This window comes from Manis pentadactyla, chromosome 7, assembly GCF_030020395.1.
Source record: "Manis pentadactyla isolate mManPen7 chromosome 7, mManPen7.hap1, whole genome shotgun sequence".
In the NCBI taxonomy this organism is placed as follows: Eukaryota; Metazoa; Chordata; class Mammalia; order Pholidota; family Manidae; genus Manis; species Manis pentadactyla.
The window spans coordinates 67,726,958-67,736,804 of record NC_080025.1 but is presented as its reverse complement, the minus strand read 5'-3'; the positions used below and the strand labels follow the sequence as shown (position 1 = coordinate 67,736,804).

Genomic DNA, 9,847 nt, shown 5'->3' with positions numbered 1-9,847 from the left:
ATGACCTCAGGCCCGGCCTGCACTTGGCGGGACTGCTTCCTCCCTCTGGGTTGTGGTCCGCGCGGCTGTCGTCCCAGGTCCCGCCTGGTGCCAGAGAGGCGGTGTGAGCGGGAGGGTTCCTGGAACCAGGCGGAGAGTAGGGCAGGACCCTGTGGTCTCAGAAACTCCGTCTCAGCTGTGGTGCTAATGAAGGTGGAAGATGCTATCCTGCCTGTGGTGGTGTTTGAAAGAGATCCTGAGAATAAGGTAAATCTGGCAGAGCTGTTCAAGAGCAAGAACGGCGTGCTGTTTGAAGTCCCTGGGACCTTTACCTCTGGCTGCTGTAAGACCCACCTGCCAGGGTTTGTGTAGCAGGCTGGAGTTCTAATGGTCAAGGGGGTCCAGGTGGTGACATGTCTGAGTGTTAACGTTGTCTTTGTGATTGATGAGTGGGGACGAGCCCACAGCACAAGAGGCAAGGATCGGCTCCTGGCCGACTCCACTGCGGCCTTTGGGAAGAAGACAGATTTGTTACTAGATAGTTGGTTGGTGTCTTTCTTTGAGAATCCATGACTCAAGAGAGTCTCCATGGTGTATGGAGTTGCTCCATTTCAGGAACCAAAATCAGGCCAGCGCAGGTAGAGTTCAACGGGCAGAGGATAGAATCATAGACAACAAGATTCAAGAGGAATTTTTTTAAATGCGTGGTGATAGAGGATGGTGTGGTGAAGTCTCTGAACGTGGAACTGGATGACATAGGACTCACCTACAGCCTGACCCCCAGCAGCTCTGAGGCCCTGAGCCCAGAGGTATCCCTTCCATCCCTTTCACCTGCCCACACCTGGGCAGAGGGCCTCAGCCCAACCTAAACTGGAACCACCCAGTTGGATAAGTTTGCCAAATTTCTGCAATAAACACTCCTGGTGTGGAAAAGAAAAAAGAAGAAAAATGTGAAACTTTGAGTATAGTAAGTCTAACAGCATCGTTACAAAATCCGTATCAACCCAAACCTTAGAATCTGACCTTATTTGGAAATAGTGTTTTTGCAGAGTTTATACTGTATTGGGGTGGGTTCTAAGTCAAATGACTACTGTCCTTATGAAAAGAGGAGACGATGCAGAGACACACAGAGAAGACCATGTGAAGACCAGAGATTGGGCAAGGGATGTCAGGAGCCACTCAAAATGCATGTGACACAAGGATTTGTATGGATCTTAATTTTAAGTGCAATTTGATACTGTTGGAAAATCTTAAGCAGGAAATGAACTCAATCTGATTGAGGATTTTTTAAGATCCCTCTGGTTGCTTTGTAGAGAATGTATTGTTTAGTTAGCCCTTCAGCAACTAGCATATAGTCTTAGAGAGTGATAACTTGGGATAGGTATAACATGTCCTTTCTAAATCTAATTTTCAGTCCAGTCACTGGTAGCATGTTTCAGTGAAATGGTTATAGGAAAGTTGAAGAATATTAAAAGAAAAAGATATGAACACTAAATAATTGTCGTGAGTAGCAGGCCTATTCTGCATTTGCTTTTCATCCACTCTCATTAGCAGCTACTGATTTTCTAAACTGAAAGAAAAGGACATGGACCCATAGCTTATCAGTGGATACTATTGCAATTTTCTCAAGCTAAGAATAATTTAAAGACCTGTTCATTTATTAAGTGGACTATTTCTCACAGAAAGACAAATAGTGTGAGAAAGACAAATAGCAACAGTGTTTCTAACTAACTACACCTGAAAATTTGAGATTTCCTAAGAAATGACAAAACATGGTAGCTTGAAATTATGGATACTGGATATTCAATCCAAGGTGTATTATCTTGTTTTACATAAATAATAACTTATTACATAAAATGACATATGTAAATAACTTGCATGCTCATGATCCTAATGTTTATAATAATTCTGAAAATTTCTGATTCATAGCTTCAACAGGTAAGTACTTTCTTCTACTAGTAAGAATCAGTAATAGAAATATAGAAGGGTAATTTGTGCCCAAGTGAATTTCCCAGCACATAAAGTTGAGAAAAACAGCTAGTGAAGGCATGGTTCTTTGGTCACCTACTTTACAGTGAAAAAAAAAAAAACTGGAAAACTTATGCTCACCTGGGGAACTTGCTCTCATCAGCTAATTTTGAGAACAGGAAAAAGGAAATTGCATCCCAGGCAGCTTGACATGAGACAATGGGGCAGTCTCCTTATTGCTTAAACATACAGCATTGTGCTAAAGCTGTTCGGCACTTTCCTTCTCACAAAAAGCAAAATCGGTCTCAAAGACCAGTAAAGCTATTGCAAGAGGAGGATTTATTGAGCTTCATTACATCTTGAAAGGATTAGTTGCACCTGCACACAAAGATTCTCGATAGGTTCCGATAAATAGGCTGAAGGCGCCTTCTTTATTAGACTGCTTTCAAGGGGAGATATGACTGATACTGAGGCATTTCAAATCCTCCAGGTTTGCTGCTGAGGAGCGAGGATGCCATCTTCTGGTAAATGAGACTGAAAACCTACAGAAGACTTTCCTTGAACTTGTTAGGAAAGTGATTAAACACAGAATTTTCATTTCTTTGAAACTGAATCACAGAATTGTTGATAATATCGTTTCCTCCTAGGGACTTTATTCTACTCTCAGTCACACAGAATTAAGAAAAAATATGCTCTAAGAAGTGGGAAAAAGAGGATAAAGGACAAAGGGATGCCTTTTGACAAAGAACATTAACAGAAAGTTCTCATTTTACAGTTAAGAGAAGTCCCCCCACACAATTACTCATCTATATTTTTTTTGTAAATGCCTTTGGGTAAATTAGCTATTAAATAATCTGGAAATTCTTGATAGTTAAAACACAATGTTCTCTACTCAAGGATATTAATATCAACATTTAGAATTAAAACAAGCATATATATATCAAAATATAGCAAAGCATAATAGCTTTATTAATATTAAATTACTTCAATAACTGCTTTGTTCCTCTTGAAACACCACTCACTTATGCAAGATAACTACACTTTCCTCTTGATTTCTGACCTGTTATTTTAACAATATGCTTTAAACATCCATATGTTAATTGAAAATAATCAGTACATTGAAACAATTCTACTTGTTTTACAAAATGTACTTTTTCCTAACTATGCTTACCAATTCCAGAGTCCCCAGTTAATTCCCAGTTCACATAAATTCCCCATAAAACTAAGCTGTGATAGACACAGCCAAGCACTTTCAAGATCTCCCTTCAAATTAGGATTTGATGTCCTATACCTCAGTTTCCAATCTCTGTAGGGATTTCTCAGCTGCGCCTAATGACTCTCCCAACTTCTCCAGTTCCCTGGTAGCCCACATGCAATGACCGACCAGTCATTTTGGTCTAACTTTGGTCTACTCTAAGTGACTGTCTTAGCTCCAGAGCAAGCTCTAGGATTGACTTCTGTCAACCTTGTTAGTTTGAATTCAGTCTTTGCCCAATCCTGTTTCCTCACCCTCCTTCCGCAGGTGTTAATCCCAAGGTCATTTCCTAATGAACACCTTGCATGCTACTTCATCTCAGAATCTGCTTCCAGAGGAGTCTGAACAGCAACTCAAGGTGAGAAATAACCTTATTGTAACCACTTTTCTTGTTTTGTCCTTTTCTGTCGAAAAATACTTTATTTTTAACATAATCAGAAGTATTAATATCTTATTAAATCTTATAAAGTATATAATATACCTTTAGATAACTAAAATACTATAAGATGCATGGTTTTTGACCATTATGTCTATTTTATATCATTTAAATTGTTTACATAGTCCTACATATGTATGTATATGTGTGTATTGATACAATGAGGTATTGATCTACATTGGAAAGTCTGAATGGTTTATTCTAGCTAGTTTAACTATAGAATATGAATGCTTAAAATAGGTATTTTAAGGTAATATTGCCATAAAGAATATGCACTCTTAATAGTTTGAGATGATTGATCTGAAATATTTTATCTTCACAAGTTAATAAAGTGTACTTAGTACTTCCAGTTTAAAAAAAAAAAAAAAAAGGTTCTAGGATTTTAAGGTGGAAGGAAAACGCCCTCTAGTGGTAAATATTAATAAAGTAAATTTTGTTTTTAAAGCATTAAACTCACACCTTTGAAAATAATTATTGTCTACTGTACTCTTGGTGCTATGGTAGGCCCAGGATACAACTATGAAAAATAAAGAAGACAAAACCTCTTCTAATGTGTATTCTAGTGAAAGAGACAAATTTCGAAAAGAAACAGTTAAAATAATTGCATATTTAGTAAACAAGATAAAGGGAAAAAAATAGGACTCTGAGAGAGAACAGAATGGGAGAACTTGCTTTATTATCAAATACTATTTCCTCCTGCATTTCTAGGAAGCTTCAATCTTCTCATTTAGGTCTTGTGGACTGGACATGATTGGCTTTATTGCTCTTGCTTTGTTTGAAACATTCAAGCCATATGATTATGAAACTAGAATCTCAAATCTGAAAGGTAACTCAAAGTGCTAAATCAATTGTCTAGAGACATCCTGGAATACTGAGTCATATACACATCATCTAAAAATTTTTGTAACAATTTTGCAGGTTTTGCAAAATAACGAAGAAGTAAGGGAAACTCGTATTACCAGTAGGAGGGATTCACAAATATGCGATAATTTAGAGCTTTCTTCTCACCAGAACATAATCTCATTGGTATAATGAAACAAAACGTTATGGAAATTCCCATAATCCTGCCTTAGATGAGCATTGGGCAAAAGAAAAACGAACAATTTAAGATCCTTCAAGATTCCAGTGCCTTCATCATTGGTGTTCCCTGGATTCTTTCAAATTTTGTTCCAGGATTAGACCCAAGATGCTACTTATAAACTGCTCCCTGACAACGTCAATCTCCCCAACCACACTTCCACGGTTCAGGGCTTCTTATAAGTGGTTCAACAAGGCAGGGTGATGATAGTTTCTATTAGAAATAACTCTTGAAATCTCAGTGGCATTATATAACAGAGGGTGTTTGATTACTTTGTAGGTATAAAGTCCAATTGGGTGTTGCTGATCCGCGGGGGGAGAGTGGAAAGGGGGTGTATTTCCATGAAAGTCCTACAGGGTCCCAGGTTGTGGAAGGAAGATCACCTTCAACTCATGCTCTCTTAGGTCAAGTTGAGCATCAAAAATCAGCTAATGGGTGAGAAATAATGAATGGAGATCACTCAGAAGTTATGAACTGCCTAAATATGTTATATGCATCATTTCCATGGCATTCTGTAGTAGAGACCATTCATATGTGGTGAAGTCTAAAAAAAAATTGTGGTCCTACATTATTTCCAGGTGGGAAGGAGAAACAGGACTGGTGAATAGCTATACATCCTTGTCATAATGTTTCAGAAATATATTCACCTGTTGGCTTTATTATTGAGCAGTAACAAAATAGCTTTAAGTCTCATTTTGCTGAAAAACATGAAAATGGATTTGATGAACCTTCTTTACAACAAAGGTTTAAGGTTAATAAAAATTATTTTTGTGAAAATAACTAACTTAGTTTTTGGCATCCAGTAGATGCCAAAAATTTGTATTTTAGTAATACATTTATTCCCCAAGTGTCACAAACCTCAAAACCTTCTTAAATTACTACCTTGCTAATTCGGTAAAAGATTCTACATCTAGGGAATACTATCTAATCAGATCAATATATTATCCTTCTGTCATATCACACTTCGTTTTTAGTGGGAGATTTTACACACACAGCTCAATGCAAAGTACTCATTCCGATTTGGGGAGTTGCACATGTGAAGTCAAGCCAAGTGAGGTACTGTTTTAGAGACTACTGTATCTAAATAGATGAGAACTTCGCCAAAGGAAGGAGACGTGTAGAAGGATGATCAGTCATGCTAAAATACTGAAATTGGATGCAGATAGTCCTGGGTCCTCACTCATGCTTATTGATTGGCAGTGAGGATATTGTATTGGGTATAGCTAAAGCTGTAGACTAATGCACCTTGTAGACTGAACCAAGCTCTATACTTTGTGTGTCTCTTCTCTAAGTAAAGTTTTTCAATTTTATCAGAGTATTCAGGATACTGATTTATACATGTTAGAATATCAGTCACCCACAGAGTTAGCATTGCTTCTCTATGTGTTTGACTCAAAGTTCAAATCTGATACTACTACTCTGTTTACAAATGATTTCTATAACTTTCTACATAGGCTGGCATACATTGATGTGATCTTAAGCTAGTTCCCATACTTATATTTCTGGTTCCTCCATCCTATTCAGCCTGCTATTCAGTCTAAGGTGCACTTTATTATAGCAACTTCTATTCTCCCAATATACCATGGTCCGTCATGTTTCCTGTCCTTGCCTAGGAAGTGCTTTTATGACTTTTCTTGTTCTTGGGATTCCAGCTTAAATGCCACCTCTTTGAAAACTTTTCCAACTCTTTCTCTTACCAAAGAGTGAGTATCTCCCTAGACAATGCTTCCACAAAATTACAGTGCCTTCCCCTTTGCATTTTTTGTTTGCATACCTCCTCAGTACAATGAAAGCTAACCATTACCTTTTCTCTCCAACTGTGCTTGCTTCGCGAACTATAATATTATTTGGCTTGGGAGTCAGGTACATATGGTATGGGCCAATGATAAACCTCAAGCTCATTGTGAACTAGTCAAGTGCTTCTCAAATTTATATACAAATCTTTTGGGGAATTTTTTGAAATTCAGATTATAATTCAATAGGTCTGGTATGAGTATGAGATTCTGCATTTCTAACAGGCTCCTAGCCAATGCCAGTGCTGCTGGTCCAGAGAACACACTTTCAATGAAAGAAAGGGAATGCCTATCTACAGATACTTAAATTCAAATTAATAACTTAAAAAAAGAGGTAGGCAAGACTCAATATTGTCAAGATGTCAGTTCTTCCCAACTTCATCAATAGATACAATGCGATCCCAACCACAATCCCAGAAAGTTGTTTTGTGGATAGCAACAAACTGATTCTAAATTTTATATGGAGGGGCAAAAGACCCAGAACAGCCAACATAATCTTGAAAAAGAACAAAATTGCAAGACTGATACTACCCTTCTTCAAGATTACTGTAAGTTTACAGTAATAAGACTGTGTGAAGTTGGTGGAAGAATAGACAAATAGATCAATAGAACAAAATGGAGATCCCAAATAGAACTCTGTAAATATGTTCAACCAGTCTTTGACAGAAGAGGAAAAGCAATACACTGGATTACAGGTAGTCTTTTCAATAAATGGAGCTAAACAAATGGGCAGTCACATGCAAAGAAAAGAATCTGGACACAGGCCTTACATCCTTCATAAAATTAATTTAAAATTAATCACAGACCTGAATGTAAAACACAAAGCCATAGGAGAATTATCTAGATGACTTTGGGATTTATGATAACTTTGATACACTAAAGGTAAAATTCATAAAAGAAAGAATTTATAAGCTAGACTTGATTAAAATTAAAAACTTCTGCTCTATGAAAGACAATGTTAAGAGAGGAAAAAGGCAAACCATCTACTGAGGGAAAATATTTGCAAAAGACAATAAAGGAATAAAACCTCAACATATACCTCACCAAAGAAGATATGTAAATGCATGTAAGTATATGAAAAGGTGTTCCATATCATATATCATCAGGAAAATGAAAATTAAAACTAAAATGAGAAATGACTACACACCTATTAGAATGGCTAAGATCCAGAATACTGACAACACAAAATGCTGGTGAGGATGTGGAGCAACTGGAGCTGTCATTCATTGCTGGTGGGATGCAAAATGGTACAGCCACTTTGGAAGACAGTTCAGTGGTTTCTTACCTAACTAAATATATTCTTACCATACGATCCAGTAATCATACTACTTGGTATTTACTTGAAGTAGTTGAAAAGTTATGTCCACACAACAACCTGTGCACAAATGCTTATAGAAACTTTATTCATAACTGCTAAAACTTGGAAGAAACGAATATGTCTTTCAGTAGGCAAATGAATGAACCATGGTACATTTAGAAAAAGGAATATCATCCAGTGTGAGAAAGAAATGAGCTATCAAGCCCTGAAAAGTCATGAAAAAGCCAATCTGAAAAGACTACATTACTGCATCTCTGACATGCTGGGCAAGGCAAAACTACTGAGACGGTGAACAGAACAATAGTTGCCAGGGGTTGGAGTGAGGATGGAAAGGATGAAGAGGTGGAACACAGGATTTTTAGGGCAGTGAAACTATATATTATCAAAACAGTGGTATATAAAATTAAATTTGTCCAAATCCATAGAATGTACATCCCTAAGAGTGAATCCTAATGTGAACTATGGACTTCAGGTGATAATGATATATCAGTGTAAGTTCATCATTTGTAACAAATGCACCACTGTGATGGGGGGGTGTAGTAATGGGGAAGGCTATACATGCTTTGGGGCAGGAGACATAAGGAAACCTTTCTCCATTTCAGAATTGCTGTGAATCTACAACTGCTCGAAAAAAAAAAAGACCTTTGAAAAAACTAGTAAGAAACAAAACACTCTGTTTTAGGATGTCTTTAGGTGGATTTAGATTGTGTGCTACCAGTTTAGAATTCCCTCATCAAAGTAAAGCTGGCAAGATGTAACTGTACGTCTTTTCACAAATGTAATCTCAGTGCTCAGCTCAGTGCCTGGCCCAGGATCCAGTGCTGTTCATAAATAACTAAATGTCTGATAAAATAATGGGAATAAATGGGAGGAAGAGTATTATAACTTAACATGAGTAACTGATTTTATTTTTTGGAACCTCTTTTGTCCAACATCATGTGTGGTATCTGCACGTTTCTTAATAATATGTGTTGCTCTTTTCCCACCTGCTCTGAATGAGAGCATCAATTTTTTTAATGATTCGTTAAGGATGCCAGGCAACTCCTAATTTTCTAGTATATAAAGCATTCAGTAAAGCATAGAATTCTGGTGTTAAGTCAGGTAAATAAGTAATTCACAGTGCACTTTATTGTAGGTGAAGATAAAAAATTATGAAGTTTGTAATGCCTAGCAAACTAGTAATGTGAGTTCAAAAACATTGTAATGAAATGTATATGGGAATTACATTCTTTTATTCATTTTTTTCCCATTAGGATTTAGGTAATCATATTCAGGAACTAAATACTCTAACAGGACTCCCACTAATAGAGCTGAGGACAGAGAGAAGTTTGTCAGTAATCTTGCAGAAAATTATTTTAACTGCATATCCACTAAAATAACATGTCCAGCTGGTGGCTGTTTTCCTTTGATTTTGCAGACAGAAAAGAAATGGTCCTAAGTTTCTTCAAATAAAATTATGGATACCTTATTAAAAATAGAAGGTAGGTAGAAGCTTAAATCAGCCACTAGTGGAAAACCTGACCATAGTGTGTTTTAGTGAGAAACACTGGTTTCAAGCAAGTTTGAAAGTCTGAGACCATCAGCATTCTTCAGACTCCAGATCCAAAATCGAAAGAATAAATTGCTAAATAACAAGAAAATAAAATCTTCATACATTTCCTCACATAATTACTTTTTAAGAGATTGGAATTTATTAAATTTACTCTAAAGTAAATTAAAATATATGGTTGAGTTTATTATTGTTTTTTTCCTCTCATGCCCAGAATTGGGAAGGACAATTCAACACAGAGAATGATGTCCTTCGTAGCAGAATGTCCTGGGTACTTAGTTACAAATGAACACTTTCTATGGTCCTCTTCCTTGCCACTCTATTAGGTAATCTTTTATCTGTTGTTCCACTAGAACAGTGGTTCTCAAAGTGTTTCCTGTGAACTCCTGGGGAACCCCAAGCCCCATTTAATGGATCCATAAGATCAAAAGTATATTAATAATAGCAATGTGTTATTTACCTTTTCATTCT

The 9,847-nt window shown here is 36.8% G+C and overlaps 1 pseudogene; it reads left to right on the top strand.

The window, feature by feature from the left end:
- The window catches only part of LOC118935428 (peroxiredoxin-5, mitochondrial-like), a 56,920-nt pseudogene continuing 47,073 nt past the window's right edge, over positions 1-9,847 (top strand).